The 19878-nt window shown below is 37.1% G+C and overlaps 1 pseudogene; it reads right to left on the reverse strand.

Moving 5' to 3' along the window:
• Positions 1-418: 418 nt before the first annotated feature.
• Positions 419-972, reverse strand: LOC111183307 (low molecular weight phosphotyrosine protein phosphatase pseudogene; annotated as a pseudogene).
• Between the last annotated feature and the right edge of the window lie 18906 nt (positions 973-19878).

The raw sequence follows: 19878 nt of genomic DNA on the forward strand, positions 1-19878 counted from the left end.
GCAGGAGAGCTATTGCTCATCTAGTCCTCCACACGGGGACGTGTCTTGGGGCTGCAGCCCCAAGGAGGAGAACCCACACTTTGCTGAAGATGGAGGTAGCGGGGCAAGGCCACTGTGGCTGCAGGGCCTCCAGCTTCTTCCATGAACAGATGACTCAAGTGGAAGCAACTTGCTTACTTATGCACTTACTCTGCCCGGACTACTGCCTGACCCTGAGCAGACGGGCAAACATCACACATCATCCAAAATGGACAGTGGAAGCACTGCTTTCTGATTCTTCTTCACCTCATAAACTTTCTGAATCAAAAATTTTTATTTATTCTTCCACCAAACACAACTGATTTCCATCTATAATTATTTTTTAAGGTAAGAAACGTGAGTCAACTGAAGAAGGGCCTGTGGCCTTGAGCTAGGGAAGGGTGACACTGTGACACTCGACTGAGCCCCCGGGCTGTGGGGGTGAGCTTGGGCCGCGCAGGACTGGACCCGGGTCAGCGGACCTTCTCCAGGGCAGCTCTGCAGCACCGCACGCACTGCTGGTAGATGGTCTCAAAGTGAACATCACTGCTGTCATAGCGATCTTCAAAAAAGAGTTGTTTTTGTGGCTTGTAGCTCCCAAGTAGTTCAATTTTCCCTCTGCAGTTTTTAACTTGGTTACTTTTTCTATTCAAATCTCTACGGTTGCTTTCATCCATACATAGTATACAGTCAAAAGCAGCGGCAAAGTCTTCTTTGGTAACCTGCCGGGCAACGTGACTCATGGGAGTGCCATGCTTCTTCATGCAAGCCTGCCCACTGATAATCAGGAGGGTTTCCTAGTTCATACGTGGACGTCACTGCACTGTCCATCCTCCAAGTATCTGAAACGCTTTGATCAGTTACAAGTTTCCTGAAGACTGCTTCTGCAGTTGGTAATAGACAGATGTTACCCAGACACACAAACACCCCCGACTTGGTCACCTGCTCGGCCATCTTCCCCCCCCCCCCCCCCCCCCCCCGCACCAAGAAGTCTTAATTAAGATTGATGACTGAATGAATGACATTCTCGCCTTTGCATAAAAGTGAAATTAAGGACAGCAAGTCTTTAGTTCCCAGCCAATTTAGTTATTATGTATATCAGAGGTTAGCAAAATCTCAGAATAGGAGAGTTGTGCCTAAGTTCAGCTTCTTTTTTCTTACGTAGTATTTTTGTTAAAGACACAGTTCTGCAGTTCATGAAAATCTTATAATTTGAGGGCCTCATTCATCAAATGGCCAAATCTGTAAGTTTAGCTAAGATATAGAAAATGGAGCTCTTTCAAATCAGAAATTTGATCCACAATCATTACCAAATAATTTCTCTAGAATCTTTTACTTTTTTTTTTTTTAAAAAATCAGAATATAAAAGTGTTTACATGTAATGAATGCGTTCTTTGGATTCTCCTTGAAATGGGATACTTTTCACTTTGCTCGACCTTTTCTTCTTTAAATTTCTTAGATTTTCTTAAGACAAGAAATTGTATGACTATTTCCTAGTGTCTCCTATTGTCAGGGTAGGTTGTTTTTTTATTTATTTTTTTTTCTGTACGCGGGCCTTTTACTGTTGTGGCCTCTCCTGTTGCAGAGCACAGGCTCCAGACGTGCAGGCTCAGCGGCCATGGCTCACGGGCCCAGCCGCTCCGCGGCATGTGGGATCTTCCGGGACCAGGGCACGAACCCGTGACCCCTGCATCGGCAGGTGAACTCTCAACCACTGCGCCACCAGGGAAGCCCTCAGGGTAGGTTTTATATCTTTTTTGTTTCTTTGTTCTTTTGTGCTTTTGCATTGTTTTGTGGCTTGCAATTGGTGGGTAAATATTTCCTAGAAATTTGGAGAATAGAATGATGCAAATTACTTGGAATAGAGATTAATTATTGTTCAAAGAAACCCATGCTTCACCTCAGACTTCTGAGCTCTGCCCACCTCCAGTCTTGTTATTTCAGACATGTGAGATTAAACTCATAAGACAAAATAAAAATAAGTAAAAAAAATCATTTATGGAAGTAAGGAATACTTTCTACTTAGTGTCTAAGTTGTCCATCTGATAGAAGGACATACATTAGAATATTTAATTATTAAATAAGAAATAACTCTGGCCCTTCGCATAAAATTGAATAGCCGTAGGTTGGAATTAGAGATTTTTGGCTAAACACTATTCTTTGATTAATATATCTTAACCACAGACATCTATATATCTATATTCACACTATATCTATCTATATCTCTGTTGTCTATTACTATGGGCTGAGGATTAAAAACCAAGTTATTGAACTTCTTCAACCTTAGAATTCCCAGACTTCTTCAGAGCCTAGGAAGGAGTTAGGGAACTCCACTATCCCAAGAAAGTGTTCACTTACTCTTGAAACTATTTTGTTGCTCTCTGATACATGGGTGCCTTCATTTCAGAAGCCCTTGGACTCAGTTGTCTCCATGTTTTCTTTTGAAGCCATTCTCATGATTTATAAACCACATGTTTGTGTTCCGGGCAGAGTTGATGCATTGTCTTCATACCTTACACAGAAGCCTTGGTGTCAATCACACCACAAAACCTCACCAGGGTGAGAACAGTTTGTTCTGAGTAGCACAGCAACAAGAGGAACTTTCCATTATGTTCCCTTTGATTCTTTAAACAACCAAAACATGGTTCATCCATAACTACTTTCTGTGATTTAAAATACTGAGGGTTTTAACAAAAATATTTACTGAGTAATACTGCAAGTTAACAACCACTTACTTCTACTTTGAGAATATTTACATTCAGGATGAGAAATTATGCTACTAGAAAAGTTTTATTTTAAACATATAAACTGCATGGAAACATATGAATGAAAATAAACAGATTATTCTCCATGGAGTTAATGTTTTCCAAAAGTTTAATGATTTAGATCTCTCTAAGCAATATAATATTTTTAAATGCAGTTCTTCATAACTAGTGAAAAATAGAATCGAAATCACAGAATCTAAATCTCAGAGTTTTAGATATTGCAACGTTTTGCTTTGGCAATTTATAATTATTACAATGTTCTATGGTAAGAAATGTCTTTGAAAATCTTAAAAAAATGTATCTAAGGTGAGGTTAATAGAGATGAACTAAATCTTCACAAATTAGATGAAAAATTGTTAGAAATTTAAGTAAGGACATTAAAATCATAAGAAAGGTTCATACAGGAATGCTTGCCCTCGAATCTAACACTTGCAGGTATGTTTTATACATTTTGGGAGAATTTTTAAAGAATATTCCAAACCAACCGCAAAGTCAACATTCTGTGAAGGATGGTATAGTAATGTGAACATGTGATTGTCATCAACAATGAGCTCATTAGAAGGTATTGGGAGAAATGCAAATTTGAAAAACTTTTTGACTTCCAAGATTATATTTTAAATTTGAATTGGTTTTAAATCTTAATATTACTATAAATTATAGACATATATTAATTAATTTAACAAAGACAGTAAATTCTGTGTTCCAGGCACTGTAACAGGCTTTGGGGATATAAATTAGCATAAATGTGCTATGAAGGAAATGGATTTCTATAGCAGTTAGAAGTAATTTTGGCTGTGTGTAAGGAAATGAATAGCTTTCTCTTACTGAGGATTTCTGGAGTTGGGAGGCTTCTGGCTTTGGTTCAATGGGACTGAATGATAGAACCATCCTTATGGTCATTCTTTCATGCTTGCAAATTCCAGGCATTGGCACTGTGACTGCTTTAAAGATAGGTAGACAGGGGCAGGGGCTGTGCTAATGACATCTTTTCTTTCTATCAGGGAAACAAATGCTTTCGTAGATGTCATCTAGCAAAATTCCATTTATTTATCATTGGCCAAAACTTGTCACATGCCCACTTCTAGCAGCAAAGGGAACTATAGCTGAGTATTTAGTTTTTTCAACTTCTGTGATGGAGATGGAATGGAGCAGGAGGGTGAATATCAAGTTGGGTTAGCTTGTCCATAAGGTCTACTGTAACCAACCCCCCACTTGAAAAGTAATAACTGATATATGATAAGGAAGCTAACTGTAATTTTCAGCAACTAGAGAGTGATATCATTGATAACCTCTTATATTCTCTAGCTATTGAGGTATAACAAGAAGAAGGGCTCTACTAGGAAGTTAGAATAAGCCTGTGAAGTAAGAGTAGAAGTTATTGCAGTAGAATTTCTGTGAATTTTTAAAGGGAAGAGGGTAATTTTAAAATGTAATAGAAGAACTACCTTTTTTTTTTTTTTTGTCTTTGAATTTGTGGGAGTTAAATGCATATATTTCAAACATTTGTTCACTAGAAAGTAGGGAACTGTTTATTTATTTTGGCTGCATGGGCTCTTCATTGTGGCACGTGGGCTTCTCTAGTTGTGGCGTATGGACTCCAGAGCATGCGGGCTCAGTAGTTGCAGTGCACAGGCTTAGTTGCCCCGTGGCATGTGGGATCTTAGTTCCCTGACCAGGGATGGAACCCACGCCCCCTGCATTGGAAGCGTGGAGTCTTAACCCCTGGACCACCTGGGAAGTCCCCGGGAACTGTTTTTTTTTTTTTTTTTTATGTTTTCTATTCAAATAAGCTGGAGTTAGGTATTATTTTATCTTAAAAAACTATAAATAGGAGGTGTTACTTCAGTTAATGGTAGAGTAGTTTGTATTAGACAAACCATTATGCAGAGAAGAATAATAAATTCTTGGTGAAGTAAAAAACATCTAGTTGAAGGCACTGGAGAGTGACCAAAAGCAGGCAGAAACAGGAGTATAGACACTTGAAAAGGGAAACTGCTCTGGGTGAGTTTTACATTTATGAATTTTCTGCCTGAGGTCATTCTCTTTGAGAGTGCCATGGAATGGCTGGAATTCAAGCAGAAATTTGCAGTCTTAATGGCTTGAGGAATCAAAGAATGGAGTTTGATATTGCCAAGGTAGAAGATAAGTGAGGGAAAGGCTTTCTGGAAAGGGAGCTAATTGAGGTGGAGACCCCCAAACCAGCAGATAAACCCCACTTTGATTGGTCCCTGAACTATGCATACATGGTGGAATGCAGCAGACTTGCCAGAAAGCAAAACTGAGTAGAAATTTCAGCTGCTTACAGAAGAGCCAGAGTTTGGAATTTGAATCCTATCAAGTTAACTGACTACTAGAACAAAAATCAACACTGTAGGAAAAACTGACAGAATCCAGGATATTAAAATGCATCATTCATAATGATCAGTATGAATTGAAATGTAAAGAAACAGGAAAATGTGACCCACAGACAAGATAGAAAAAGTAAAGAGAAACCAACCACAAGATGACTCAGATGTTCGAATTAATGGAGAAGTTTTTTTTTAAGGCTGTTGTAAATATTTTCATGGGTTGGAACAAAAATATTTCATAATGAATGAACAGATGGAGAATCTCAGCAGAGAAATGGAAATTATAAAATAAGACCAAATGGAAACTATAAAACTGAATATACAGTATTTGAAATGAAAAATTTGAACTGAATGGGCTTAATATGAGATTGGAAATTAGTGAATGTGAAGAGAAGTCAATAGAACAGGGGAAAAACTAAGAGAAAAAAAAAACAGCTCAGGTCTTACAAAATGTATTGCTTAAATGATAAGAATTGAAAGTTGAAATTACTCTTTGATCCATGGGCTGAGGAATAGATGTTGTGTTAGCAGGCATGAAAACATTAATCTCATTGTATATCTCCATCAGATCCCTCAGGTGACCTGGTGCATTGTCAATGAGCAGTAATATTTTGAAGAGAATTTTTTTTTCTAAGCAGTAGTTTTCAGTAGTAGGCTTAAAATATTCAGCAAACCATGTAGTAAACAGACGTGCTGTCATCCAGGCTTTATTGTTCCATTTATAGAGCACAAACAGAGTTAAGTTAGCACAATTGTTAAGGGCCTTAGAATTTTCAGAATGGTAAATTGGCTTCAACTTAAATTCACCAGCTGCATTAGCCTCTAACAAGAGAGTCAGTCTGTCCTTTGAAACTTTGAAGCCAGGCATTGACTTCTCCTCTCTAGCTATAAAAGTCCCAGATGGCATGTTCTTCCAATAGAAGGCTGTTGTGTTTACATTGAGAATCTGTTGTCTAATATAGCTACCTTCATGAATTATCTTAGCTATATCTTCTGGACAACCTGCTACAGATTCTACATCAGCTTCTTCACTTTGCACTTTTATGTTATAGAGATAGCTTAAACCTCATGAACCAACCTCTGCTAGCTTCAAACTTCCTCACCTCTCTCAGCCTTCATAGACTTGAAGAGAGTTAGGGCCTTGCTCTGGATTCAACTTTGTCTTAAGGGGGTTGTTGTGTCTTAAGGGGGTTTGATCTTCTATCCAGACTGCTAAAACTTTCTTCATATCAACAAGAAGGCTGTTTCACTTTCTTATCATTCATGAGTTCACTGAAGTAGCACTTTTAATTTCCTTTAAGAACTTTTCCTTTGCATCCACAACTTGGCTAACTTTTTGGTATAAGAAGCCTAGCTTTCAGCCTGTCTTGACTTTCAATATGCCTTCCTTACTAAGCTTGATCATTTCTAGCTTTTGATTTGAAGTAAGAGACATGCAACTCTTCTTTTCACTTGAACACTTAGAGGCCATTGTAGGGTTATTAATCGGCCTAATTTCAATATTGTTGACATTAGGGAGGCTGAAGGAGAGGGAGAGAGATGGAGAAATGGCCAGTCAGTGGAGAAGTCAGAACACACACAATTATCAGTTAAATTTGCCATTGTATGTGGGTGCAATTCGTGGTGTCCCAAAATAACTACAGTAGTAACATCAAAGGTCACCATAACATATATAATAATAATGAAAAATTTGAAATATTGTGAGAATTACAAAAATGTAATGCAGAGACCTGAAGTAAGCAAATGCTGTTGGAAAATTTGCACCAATAGACTTGCTAGATGCAGGGTTGCCACAAACCTTCAACTTATAAAAAATACAATATCTGTGAAGCATTATAAAGCAAAACACAATAAAGCAAAGTATGCTTATAGTCTAAAATGCATGTAACTGTAAGACTAGAATGAAAAAAAATAGTGAGAGAACACAAAAAGTATGTGAAGACATCATGCCTAAAATTTTCCAAAACTGGTGAAAAACATAAACTTAAAATCCAAGAATTTTAGCAAAACCCAAGAAGCGTTAATGCAAATAATGCGACACCTAGGAATATCATAGTCAAACTGGTGGAATCCAAAGATACAGAGAAAATCTTGAAAGTCACTTGAAAAAACTGACTCATTACATATAGAGAACAATGATGCATGTAACTGCTGACAGTGATATATATATAACTGTTCCTTATCAGAAACAATGGTGGCCAACAGACAATGAAGCAGCATATTTAAGTTCTGAAAACTAAGGAGAAAATGTTCTGTCAATCCAGTGTTATGACCAGTGAAAATGTTTTTTAAAAATGAAGGCAAAATTAAGAAATTTTCAGGCTTAAAATAAAACTGAATTAGTCACAGCAGTCCTGCATTACAAGAAATGATAAGCAAGTTCTTCAGTCTGAAGAGAAATGACTATCTAGAAACTCAGATCTACAGAAGGAATCAAATGGCACAAGAAAGAGTAAATATGTGGGTAAATATTAAAAATTTTTCTTCTTTTAATTTCTTTAAAAGACATATGACTATTTAAGGCAAAAATTATAACACTGAATGGTGAAGTTTATAATGTATGTATGTATAACATATATGACAACAATAACACAAAGTTTGAGGTGGGGAGTATAAATAGAAGTATAATATTTTTACATTTGACATGAAGTAATACAAAATTAACTCTATGTAGACTGTGAAAATTTAAGGGTGCACATTTTAATCCCTACAGATTCACCAAAAATAATGCAAAGAGATATAGCTTCTTAGACAATAAAACATTTTAAATGGAATACTAAAAATATTCAAATCAGTTAAATGAAGGCAGAAAAATAGCAAAGGAATAAAAAACAGTGCAAATAAAAAATATCGAGTACTAGATCTAAGTGCAACTGTTTCAATAATTGCATTACATATAAGTGGATTAACATTCCAATGAAAAGAGGTTGTAAGGCTAGATAAAAAGGCAAGACTCAATTATATGCTGTCTGAGAGATACTTTAGATATAAATACTAGATAGGCTGAACATTTTTACTTTTCTCACTTTTATTTCCTCTTCCCGTTTGGATAGATGAAGATATACCATTAAAACATTAACCATAAAGATCATATTAGGCCAAAGTGACTTCAAGTCAAGGAGTATTATCGGAGATAGAGAGGAACAAGTCATAATGATAAAAGGGTCCATTCAACAAGAAGATTTAATATTTGTAATTGTGTATGTGTGTAAGAGCTTCAAAATATATGAATCAAAAACTCAGAGAAGAAAGAAGATGCTAGGAAAATTCACAATCATGGTTAGAGTTTTTTTTAAACACCAATCTCTCAGTGATATGTAGAACAAATAGGCCAAAAATCAGGCAGAATGTAGAAGACTTGAGCAACACTGCCAACCATTTGAGTCTATTATTATTTATAGAGCATTAACTCCAACAACTGAAGAATACACATTCTTTTTCAAGTGCATATATATTGATAAAAATTGCTCATTAGAACAGATTATCCTTAACTACCAAACAAGTCTCAATATATTTTAGAAGATGAAAGTCTTACAGGGTATATTCTCTGATGACCATGAAATTGCATTAGAAATCAGTAACAATGAGAGGTTTAGAAAATTCCAAAATGTTTTAAAACTAAGCAACATACTTCTAATAACCCATGGGTCAAAGAAGAAATCACAGGGGGTTTTAGACAATTTTTAAACTAAATGAAAATGAAAAGACAATATATAAAAATTTGTTGGGATGCATCTAAAGCAGTGTTTTGAAGAAAATTTATGACTTTGAATACTTATATCAAAAGATAGAAGAGTTTAAAATGAAAGGTAAAAAAATCAGGGCAATAGAAAACAGATAAAAATAAAGAAATCAACAAAGAAAAATGTTGGCCCTTTGAAAAGTTTAATAAAACTTGATCAACCCCTAGCAAGACTGGGCTAAATAAATAAATAAACAAATAATTAAATAATAAGAAAGGGAAAGAGAGGAGAGAGAGAGATAACTAAGGTACTAATATCAAGAATGAAAGAGGGGATATCCCTACAGATTCTATAGACTTCAAACAGATAAAAAGAGAGTACTACAAACAGTGTTTTACCAGGAAGTTTAACAGCATAGATAAAACTGACAAATTCCTTGAAAAAACATAAAATATCAAAATTGGCACAGGAGAGTATAAGAAATCGGAATAGCTCTGTATATACTAAAGAAATGGAATATGTTATTACAAATCTTCCCATTAAGAAAACTTCAAACCTAGATGGATTCATTGGTGAATTCTATCAACTGAAAAAGAAATAATCCCAATCTTATACAACCTTTTTCAGAAAAACAGAGGAGGAAGAATCACTTCCCTACTTGTTTTATGGGATCAGCACAACCCTAAAACCAAAATATGAAACAAAACAAAACAAACAAAACAAAAAACCCAGAAAATTGCTATCCAACATTCCTAAAGAACATAGATGCAAAATCATTGATATACTATTAGCAAACTAAATTCAATAACATATAAAAAGGCTAATACATCATGACCAAGTGAGGCTTGTACATGGAATGCCAGGTTAGACATTTGAAAACCCAACAGTCTAATTAATCATGCTAACAGAATGAAGGAGAAGCACCATATAATTGTCTGAATTAAAAAAATTTGTGGGAAAAGTGGTCTAGCAGAGATATACAGGATATATTGGAGCTGGAAAAGACTAGCACCTGAGGAACCAGTTAGAAGATTATTGCATCAGTCCCATCACACAGCAAGTGCCAGGATGTCACTGGTTGTACTGAGACCACAAAAGAAGAAATGGGGAATTCCCTGGCATTCCAGTGGTTAAGACTCGATGCTCCCACTGCAGCGGGCACAGGTTCGATCCCTGGTCAGGGAACTAAGATCCCACATACCAGGCGGTATGGCCAAAAAAAGAAAAAAATAAAAAGAAGAAGAAGAAATGGACTGGAGGGGTGTTGCAGAGGAGGAATCGTAGACTTTTATACCTGCTTACTGTTGTTATTCCGAAAAGAATCTGTGGCTCTTAAAATTTAGACACACTGTACACAAATAATTCTGAGGAGAAATCCAAAGGGAAGGTTTGAAAAGAAAAAATGACATCAGTGTTGAGTCATGAATGAATGACTCATGAATGATGTCAGGCCTGTCACCTTTGCAAGAAGGGACAGGCTGTTCTTCACCAACACCCCTAAGCTATTGTAAATTTCAGAGGCCCTCTTCAGGTTTCTCTTGATCCTGAACATAGATAACAGGTTCTTAGGAACCCCCTGCAGTTTTATCTGACTTTGCTTTTCTGCTTGAGAATAAATGTTCTTTATTCTGTCGTCTGAAAAAAAAAAAAAATTGCAAAATTCAACACCCATTCATTATAAAAATGTTGAGCAATTACAAGAAGGTAACTTCCTCAGTCCAACAAAGAACACCTATAAATCATAAACTACATCTAACTATACTAAATGATGCAAAATTCTATAATTTTCCCCTAGCATGAGTAGCAAAGCAAGAATGCTAATGCTCACCACTTTAACAGTGTCCTAGAGGTTCCAGTCAGTACAATAAGGCAAGAGAAAGAAATAAAAAGCATAAAGATTGTAATGGAAGATGTAAAATAATCTCTATTCACAGAGGACGTAATTATCTATGTAGACATTCCTAAGGAATCTCAAAGCAACTACAAGAAATAATGAATGAATTTAGAGATTTCATAGGTAAAAGATCAATTTACAAAAATCAAAGGTATATCTATATACTGTGTACAAATAGGAAACAGGTTAAAACAACATTACATTTAAAATATAAAAACAAAATACTCTGGAATAAATCTAATAAAATATGTGAATGTCCTCTGTACTGAAATCCACAAAACAATGCTGAAAGAAATGGAGTGCCAAAATATGCCATATTAATGAATTGGAAGACTGAATTTCATTAATTGTTAATTTTTCCAACTTAATTTGTCAATTCAGTGAAATCCTGATCATAATATCAACAGAAAATTTTGTACAAATTATTCAGTTCATTATAAAATTTATATAAAAATACAAAGGTCCTGGAATATTCAAAATAATTTTTTAAATGAATGAAGTTGGAGGATTTAAACTTCCTCATTTCACGGGTTACAATAAAGAATTGTTATTCAAGAGAGTGGGGTATTGGCATAATAATAGACAAAGAGATCAATGAAACCAAATAGCAAGTCTGAAAATAGACCACACATATACAATCAATTGATGTTTAACAAAGGTTCTAAAGCAATTCTTTGAGGGAATGGATGATACACTTAAATGTAAAAGCTAAATCCCTGACATTTAGAGAAGAAAATATAGCCTGAGGTTGGCAAATATTTCTTAGAAAGCAAATACAGAATAATAAAAGTAAAATTTAAAAGTGATTAATTAGGTTTCTTCAAAATTAAAAGCTTCTTCTCATCAAAATACTCTATTAAGTAATTAAAAAGCAAGATAGACTGGGAGAAAGTATGTACAAAACATCTCTCTGACAAAGAACTTGTATCTAGAATATTTAACAAAATAATATAACACATATAATAAAATAATAAATACAACCAATCAATTAAAAAATGGGTAAAATTTTGAACAAACAATTCATCAATGAAGATTTATCAAATGGCCAATAAGCACTTTTTCTTTTTAATATCTTTGTTGGAGTATAATTGCTTTACAATGGTGTGTTAGTTTCTGCTGTATGACAAAGTGAATCAGCTATACATGTACATATTTCCCCATATCTCCTCCCTCTTGCGTCTCCCTCCCACCCTTGCTATCCCACCCCTCCAGGTGGACACAAAGCACCAAGCTGATCTCCCTGTGCTATATATAGCACATTTGTTTTTTGTTTTTTATTTTATTTTATTTTTGGCTGCGTTGGGTCTTTGTTGCTGTGCATGGGCTTTCTCTAGTTGTGGTGAGTGGGGACTACTCTTTGTTGCAGTGCATGGGCTTCTTATTATGGTAGCTTCTCTTGTTGCAGAGCGTGGGATCTAGGTGCGTGGGGTTCAATAGTTGTGGCACGTGGGCTCAGTAGTTGTGGCTCATGGGCTTAGTTGCTCCACGGCATGCGGGATCTTCCCGGACAAGGGCTCCAACCCATGTCTCCTGCACTGGCAGGCACTTAACCACTGTGCCACCAGGGAAGCCCAGCACATTTGAAAATGTGTTTAATACTCATAATCATCATGGAAATGCAAACTAAACAAAATAACATAGCACTACACAACCATGAAATTGACCCATTTCAACTGGATGAAGTCATATGACAAATTCTGGCCAATGGGTTCAGAGCAAAAGTGACCTGTGTCGCTTCTGGGCTGGCCCATTTAATTATCAATGTAAAGCCTGTAGATCTCTCTTTTCCGCTCTGTATGATAACTTGTAACCCTTGAGATGATTATAAGCAGGATGGTTAATTTTATGTGTCAGTTTGATTGGGCCATGGAGTACCCAGATATCTAATTAAACATTATTTCTGGGTGTGTCTGTCAGGGTGTCTTTGGATAAGACAAACATTTGAATCAGTAGACTAGAAACGAAGATTGCCCTCCTTGATGTGGGTACCTCGTCCAATCTGCTGAAGGCCTGTATATAATACAAAGCTGAGTAAGAAAGAAGTCTCCCTCCCTGTCTGACTGTCTTCAAGGCAGGACATTGGTTTTCTACTGCTTTCAGACTCAGACTGGAACTTAACGCATTGGCTCTCCTGGGTCTCCAGCTTGCCAACCACAGGTCTTGGACTGCTCAGTCTCCACAATTACATGAGCCAATTTCTTTTAGTAAATCAATTTATTTAGTAAATCATATATATACATGTATATATACATGTTTTTTTTCCTATGGAGAATTTGGACTAATACAGATTTCTGTACTAAGAAGTGGGGCTCAGCTGTAACAAATACCACAATGCACAAGCAGCTTTGGAACTGACTGTGGGTAGAGGCTGGAGGGGTTTTGAGGTGAATGCTAGGAATATGGACATTAAGGGTGATTCTGGTGAGAGCTCAGAAAGAAAAGAGGACTGGAGAAAATGCTTCCATCTTTGAGAATACATAAATAATCATGAATAGAATGTTGGTAGTAATATAGATATTAAAGGCCATTCTGATGAGGTCTCAGACAGAAATAAGGAACACATTATTGGAAACTGAAGGAAAGATGATCCTTGTTAAAAAGTGGCAAAGAATTTAGCTGAATTGTGTTCATGTTCTAGTGTTTTGTGGAAGATAGCACTTGTGAGTGGTGAAAAAGGGTATTTAACTGAGGTTATATCTAAGCAAAATGTGCTTGGTTCCTCTTGACTGCTTATAGTAAAATGTGAGAAGAGAGAAATGAATTGAAGAAGGAATTGTTAAGCAAAAAGGAAAGATTTGGAAGATTCTCAGCCTGTCCACAATGCAAAAAATGAGGAAACATTAGTAGAGAATGCCAAAAGTTTGACTGGAGTATCGCTTGATAAAGAGATTATGGGATTATATGAGCAGAAAAATTACCAGTTTTTTTAAAGGATATACTCCATTTATAGTTATTTAAAATATTTGATATATTCCCCGTGCTGTACAATATATCCTTGTAGCTTATTTTATACCTAATAGTTTATACCTCTTAATCCCCTACCCCTATATTGCCCCTTCCGGTTTTAACTGAAGGAGTCAGAAATGGAATGAAAGGAAGAAAGGCTATTGGACTTCTTAGATCTTACAGGACCAGACTGTAGAGTTATTTGGCTGTGAACACATACTGTTCTTCAAAACAGGGGAAGAATGGAGCCTTACGGGTGGGCCCCCTGCCTGGCAAAGTCTTGGGGACATGACCTCACCTAGCAGAGCCTTGGGCACATGACCCCATCTGGCAGAGCCTTGGCAGTGTGACCCTTGCCCAGCAGGGCTGTGGAGGTGGGTCTGCTGCCTCAGTGAATCCAAAAGACAGAGCATCAAACCAAAGAGGATTATTTCCAAGCCTTAAGATCTTATGGAACTTGCCTTGTTAGGTTTTGGCCTTTCTTGAAACCCGTCACCCCATTCTTCCTTCTGATTCTCCCTTTTGGAATGGGAATGTCTGTCTTATGTCTGTTCCACCATTGTATTTTGGAAACACACACAACTTATGTGGTTCTTCAGGTTCACAGCTGGAGATGAGTTTTGCCTCAGGTTAAGTTGTACCTCAAGTCTCATGCATATCTGATTTAGATGATATTTAGATGAGATTTTGGACTTTAAACACTGGAATGAGTTAAGACTTGGGGAGGTTGGGATGGAATGAATGTATTTTGCGTGTAGAAAGGTTTAAATTTGGGGGACCAAGGGGCAGAATATCATAGATTAAAGACTTATGTCCCCCCCAAATTCATATATTGAAGCCCTAATCCCCAATGTGATGGTATTTGGAGGTGGGGCCTCTGGGAGATAATTAGCTTTAGATGAGGATGTGAGGATGGGTCCTCTGTGATGGGATTAGTGTTTTTCTAAGAAGAGGAAGAGAGACCAGTGCTTTCTCTTTCTCTGTCCTATGGGGACACAGTGAGAAGGCCATCTGCATAATTTTTTCCTACACAGTCAGTGTTATCCCGTTACATTGTTAACAGATTGTATAATAATAGATATTGTCATTTGGTGTATTTCACCTCTGAAATGTTGACTGCTGTGTGGTGATGCCCAACAGTTGTCCCTTGTCATGCAAGGCCTGGGAGATACTGAACATCAATTTCAGTCCTGGCCAGGGACTACCCCAAAGAACTACTCTTTCACTTTTTATTGTGAAAATAGGTCATCATGCTTGTTATACACTCTGATAAGATTATTTCAGTAACTCTGGTACTTCTCAAATAAATCACAAAATTCAAGGATGTCAATATTTTAGATAAGGCCAATTCTTATACAGTCAGCCCTTCACATCCATGGGGTGCACCTATGAATAGACGTTGCTGACTGTAAGGAAATGGACCGTGTGCAGATTTTGGTACCCACGGGGGTCCTAGAACCAATGCCCGGCGAACACTGAGGGACAACTCTATATCATTTTCTAATATTACTATTTTTCTCTGAATTGTGTAGATCTACCATACGTATTTTCCTTTTTTATTCTCTGGTTTAGTAGTTTTTGCTCAACAGAATATAAAAAATGGTATCCTAAAAAAAGAGTGGCTACATCTATGTCCTTATTTTATTGGGAAAAGTTAATGTAAGTAAGAGCAAGTCTTTTGATAACTTGTTAGTCTGCATATTTAGTGTAAAAATTAGAACTGAGTATTTTTTAATTTTAGCCTTATATGTATGCTTCAGATGTAATCTGTTTGTCTGAAATATTGTTGGAAGTAGTTAAATTATTTGTAACAGCTGAGATTTCTGCTTTGATTTGCCAGAAATGAGGAAAAAAAATGTTTTCTACTGAAGTCAAAGCTCATATCATTAAAAAGTTTTCCCCAAAAAACCCCTTCTCAAAGTTATCATATGACTTAATGTGATATGACATAATTAAACATAATTCCATTTCTCTTATTTATCCTATCATGTCACAGTATATCACATTAAACTGATTGCTCTTGGAAGAAAAGCTAACTTCAGAAGTTTTTTTGGTATCAACCAATAATTATTTTGCAGCAGCACAATGCTGCTTCTGCCCTCAGACTTTAGAATTTTGAAACACCTTTTCTGAACTTCAGAGCAAGCTAGATAGAATTCCGTCACAAAGGTGGCTGGGATCAGCCCCATAGGAGCTTGTGATGTTCTGTGTGATATCTGGAGTGGAAAAAAGATAGTGCAGGTCACTTGAGAGGCAAAATAACTGAGTATATATTAAATAAATTCATGTGCCCTCCAAGGTATGCTCACGAAATCTGCCCTCAACAGATTGGTTCTTAGTCTCTACAATATTTTAGGTGGAGAGATTAAAGATATTTGGACAGAAGCACAATGAGGTTCAAGGTGCATTTCCCTTTTGACACCAAGGATATACTTTTGAAAAGTCTGGTATATGTATTGTTTTATGCCACTGAAGTTTTAAGATTATTTGGAATGTTTGAGAGGAACAAGGGGACACTGTTAATAATTATGCCAAGTGACATGCATAAACCTGGACTTTAAAAAGGCAAACCAGGATGTGTGTATACATTTTCTCATTTAGTTTTAAAATAATTATAATTAATACAAATTGCACACAAAATAATACAAAATACAAAATTCATTACATAAAATAATTACAGAGGCACTTGAACTTCATTTAACTTTACATCAGATTTAGTGTTCAGTACATACATAGCTTTCTATAGGCTTGGTTCATCTATTTGATAAACTGAAGCCAGAAATAGATTGAAATCTTCCTGTTTTCATTCTTGTTGAGCAGATCCTGAGTGGATCCTGCTCTAAGACCCCATAGTTAAGAAGTTCATGGAAAAATCAAAAGAAGTTAGAAATGTAAATACCTAGAGCTGGGTTTCATTTCCAAGGATGCTGTACTTTATGAGATGGGCACCAACCCTCAACTCTTGCTTTCACTGTACAGATAGTAAGAGAAGACACTACAGGTGCCACAGAAAAAAAGCAAGTAAGAGAATCTTCAGAAATGCTTTGTTCTCTGACTTAAGAAATCCAGATTTAAGAAATGCTTCATTCTCTGATTTAAGGAAATAATTTAAATATTTTCTTTAACATAAGGCAAGGTTAATTCTTGATTAACCAGGATAATGGTAGTGAAGGAAGTTATGAATACCCAAATCTATGGTTACAATAAAACTGGTCAAGTATAATACACAATAGAAAGTTATTTTATTAAAATTGCATTAGATGTTTGAAAACATTCAGTATTCAATGGATATTTTCCATATATGAAAATAATAGACATATAATAGCTTAAGAATATAAAACATAGAAATTTTTTGATGAAAAATGGCCAAAATTCTCTATCTGTTGAGAATGTCTGCTACTTGCTTTTTATTTCCTGTCTGACTCTATCTCTCTGCCTCTTCCCCAGTCCCGTCCTGCCCTCCCTTCCTACCCTCTCCTTCTTTTTAATTGAATGAGACCTGAGTTGGGCAGAGATGCAGAGATACGTGTGTGCTCCTTTCCTCTCCTCTTCAGCCCTCATTTAATGCCTCAGAGGCTCCTGTCCCTGTTGTGTAGCTGTGCACTGGCTCTCTGGCTATTTGATAGAGGTGACACATTTGTGCATGGCAGTGAACACAAGTTGGTGTCTGTCATTGTGTGGGACCAGATGACAGAGGTAAGCTTCCTAATTTCGCTGTCTGTGTGTGGACGGAATAGTGACAGGGAGGGTAGGGTTGGTGAGAAATGGAGCCAGGCTGAGCCAGGGCTCTAGGTGATGTTATAACGTGGTGTAGGGGCCACTTTCTTAGCATGGTACACATGGTCTTTGGGCCTCACACATGCCCTGGTGGCAGGACGAGCCTCTGGTCAGTTTCTTACCGCAGACCTTCATGCAGTTTTCAGTCCATGACCCAGTGCCATTTGATGTTGCTCTTTATAATGCCAAAGAATTCCCACCAGTCACTAGATATTCTTTGACCTTTACCTCTACCAGATTCTTAAAGGTGACCGAGGTGCCATGAAATTGGATTTCTAATATTCTTGATGCTCATCTTTCCTTTGGTCCAGAATTATCATGTCCATATCTTTTCATTAGTTATTACAGATCAACAACATAAATGGTAGGAAGAGAGGTCCAAGTGCAGAAAACATGGTCCATTGCAGAACTCCCTTGCCCAGGGTGGCATGGTACAGGGCACACTGTCACGGGCATTGCTGCAATGTGCCGCTCTCACTGGCCCAGAGAGTGAGAGCTCTGAGAATGTGGCCAAAGCATGCATTGTCAGTGCCCTAGAATAAATACGATGACAATCACTACTCAGTTCAACTGCTTTTGTACATGTGTTGTTTTATATATGTGCAAACATATATGGCATTCCCGTAGTAGAGGCTGTTCAGCGGTCTCTTTCTGTGCCACCCCCTCCTGCCATTCCCATACACTTCCTTGCATTCATATGTGTCCTTAGTACACTCCCTGTCTCGCTAGAAGTAGACTTTCAGATTAAAGCTTCCTTCCTGGGGCCTCTGGGGTGAACCCCTTCTTCTCATTCCTCCTCAGGGACCTCACGTGATTAATTATTTCCCAAAGGGTGGGTAGTGCTCCCACGCATACACATCTTGGTAGTGGTAGCAAATATTCAACTAAAAATGGAAGGCAATGTCTCCATTTTTCTAGTTGCTTGATATTGAGAAATTCTCTTGCTTCTCATTTGACTCTAGAACTCACAGCAAATGGACTTTTCTAGGATCCGGCTTTTCTGGGCCAGCTGCTAAGAGTAGCTCTTGGGATGTGCAGGTCACTCTGTTGACAGCTTCTCTCTCCTCATTTCTTTCCCAGCAGTTCTGAGCTATTGACAGTAGAGAATTGTCTACCGAGGGACCACTGGAGCTTCTTATCTCTTTTCTCATGGTCCCAAACACATTAAAAAAAAAGAAGCATCCTTTCTGTAAATCTGAATCTTATTTTGTTTTGGGTAAAAAAGCATAATATAAGAGATGGGCATTAAAACAGGCAAATAATTTAAAAAAAAAACAACAACCACAGACTTACATATTTGAATCTTACCCTAGTGATTCAGAACATGGTTTTAGTCTTGTAGTAAATGGCGTAAATGGATTCTACTGAAGTTTAAAAACAGGCTGATCTCCATAAGCTATAATTGAGAAAAAGATTTCAGGTCACACGTTGGTCTTTGTAGCTATATACCCACACAGGGATACTACTGCCAGCAGCACCATCTTTGCATAAAAAGAAAGACAGTATTTGTATTGTAATTAAATCTAAGGGGGATAATAATCTCAGGAGAGATTTATTATAGTCTGTCGCACTTAATTTTCTTTTATGTACCATTGAAAATAATGAAATCTTTTTTTTTGAAATAAGAACACCTCAAGTAAAAGCATAGCATAGCAGGATGAAGATTGTAGAAAATGAAGATTGAGCAGGGAAAAGGAGCATGAGAAATTGAAGATAAGACCATGCAAAGAATTATTTTAATATGATTCAGAGCTGGAATTAAGATGGTGACAATGGCTCGTTGGTTACCTGATCTGATGCTCAGCTTATACATTTTATATAACGTTTTCTTTAATAATCACTTCAGTTCTACAAGGTAGATATTTTTCTTCCCATACTTATAGACGAGGAGCTGAGATTCAGAGAGAGCAAAGAGCCTGAGTGACAAAGCTAGTTGGTGGGAGGATTTAGTCTAGGTCCGACTTCATGGCCAGTGTCTTTCTACTTTCTCAAAAAGCAGACTGAAGAGAGAACTAAAGAGTTGCCTTGGGCTTCCCTGGTGGCACAGTGGTTGAGAGTCCACCTGCCGATGCAGGGGACACGGGTTCGTGCCCTGGTCCGGGAAGATCCCACATGCTGCGGAGCGGCAGGGCCCGTGAGCCATGGCCGCTCGGCCTGCGCGTCCGGAGCCTGTGCTCCGCAATGGGAGAGGCCACAGCAGTGAGAGGCCTGCAAAGAGTTGGCTTACCCTGTGATCTCCAAGCTCCTCCAGCTCTCTCTACTTAAAATTTCCATGTACATTTTCTTTTATTTTTTTCAAGATTACATAATCAATAGTTACATCATGTAAAACTTGAGGAACAAATTTAGATTTGTTGAAATCATTTTAAGCGATATCACTCAAATCAACAGCCAATACTATCAGAAAACCCCATTTCAAAGGTAAATTAGCATCACCTTTAAAACTG

This window comes from Delphinapterus leucas, chromosome 12 (assembly GCF_059928025.1).
Source record: "Delphinapterus leucas isolate spDelLeu-1000000601 "Yukka" chromosome 12, BTC_Dleu_Yukka2, whole genome shotgun sequence".
Lineage (NCBI taxonomy): Eukaryota > Metazoa > Chordata > Mammalia > Artiodactyla > Monodontidae > Delphinapterus > Delphinapterus leucas.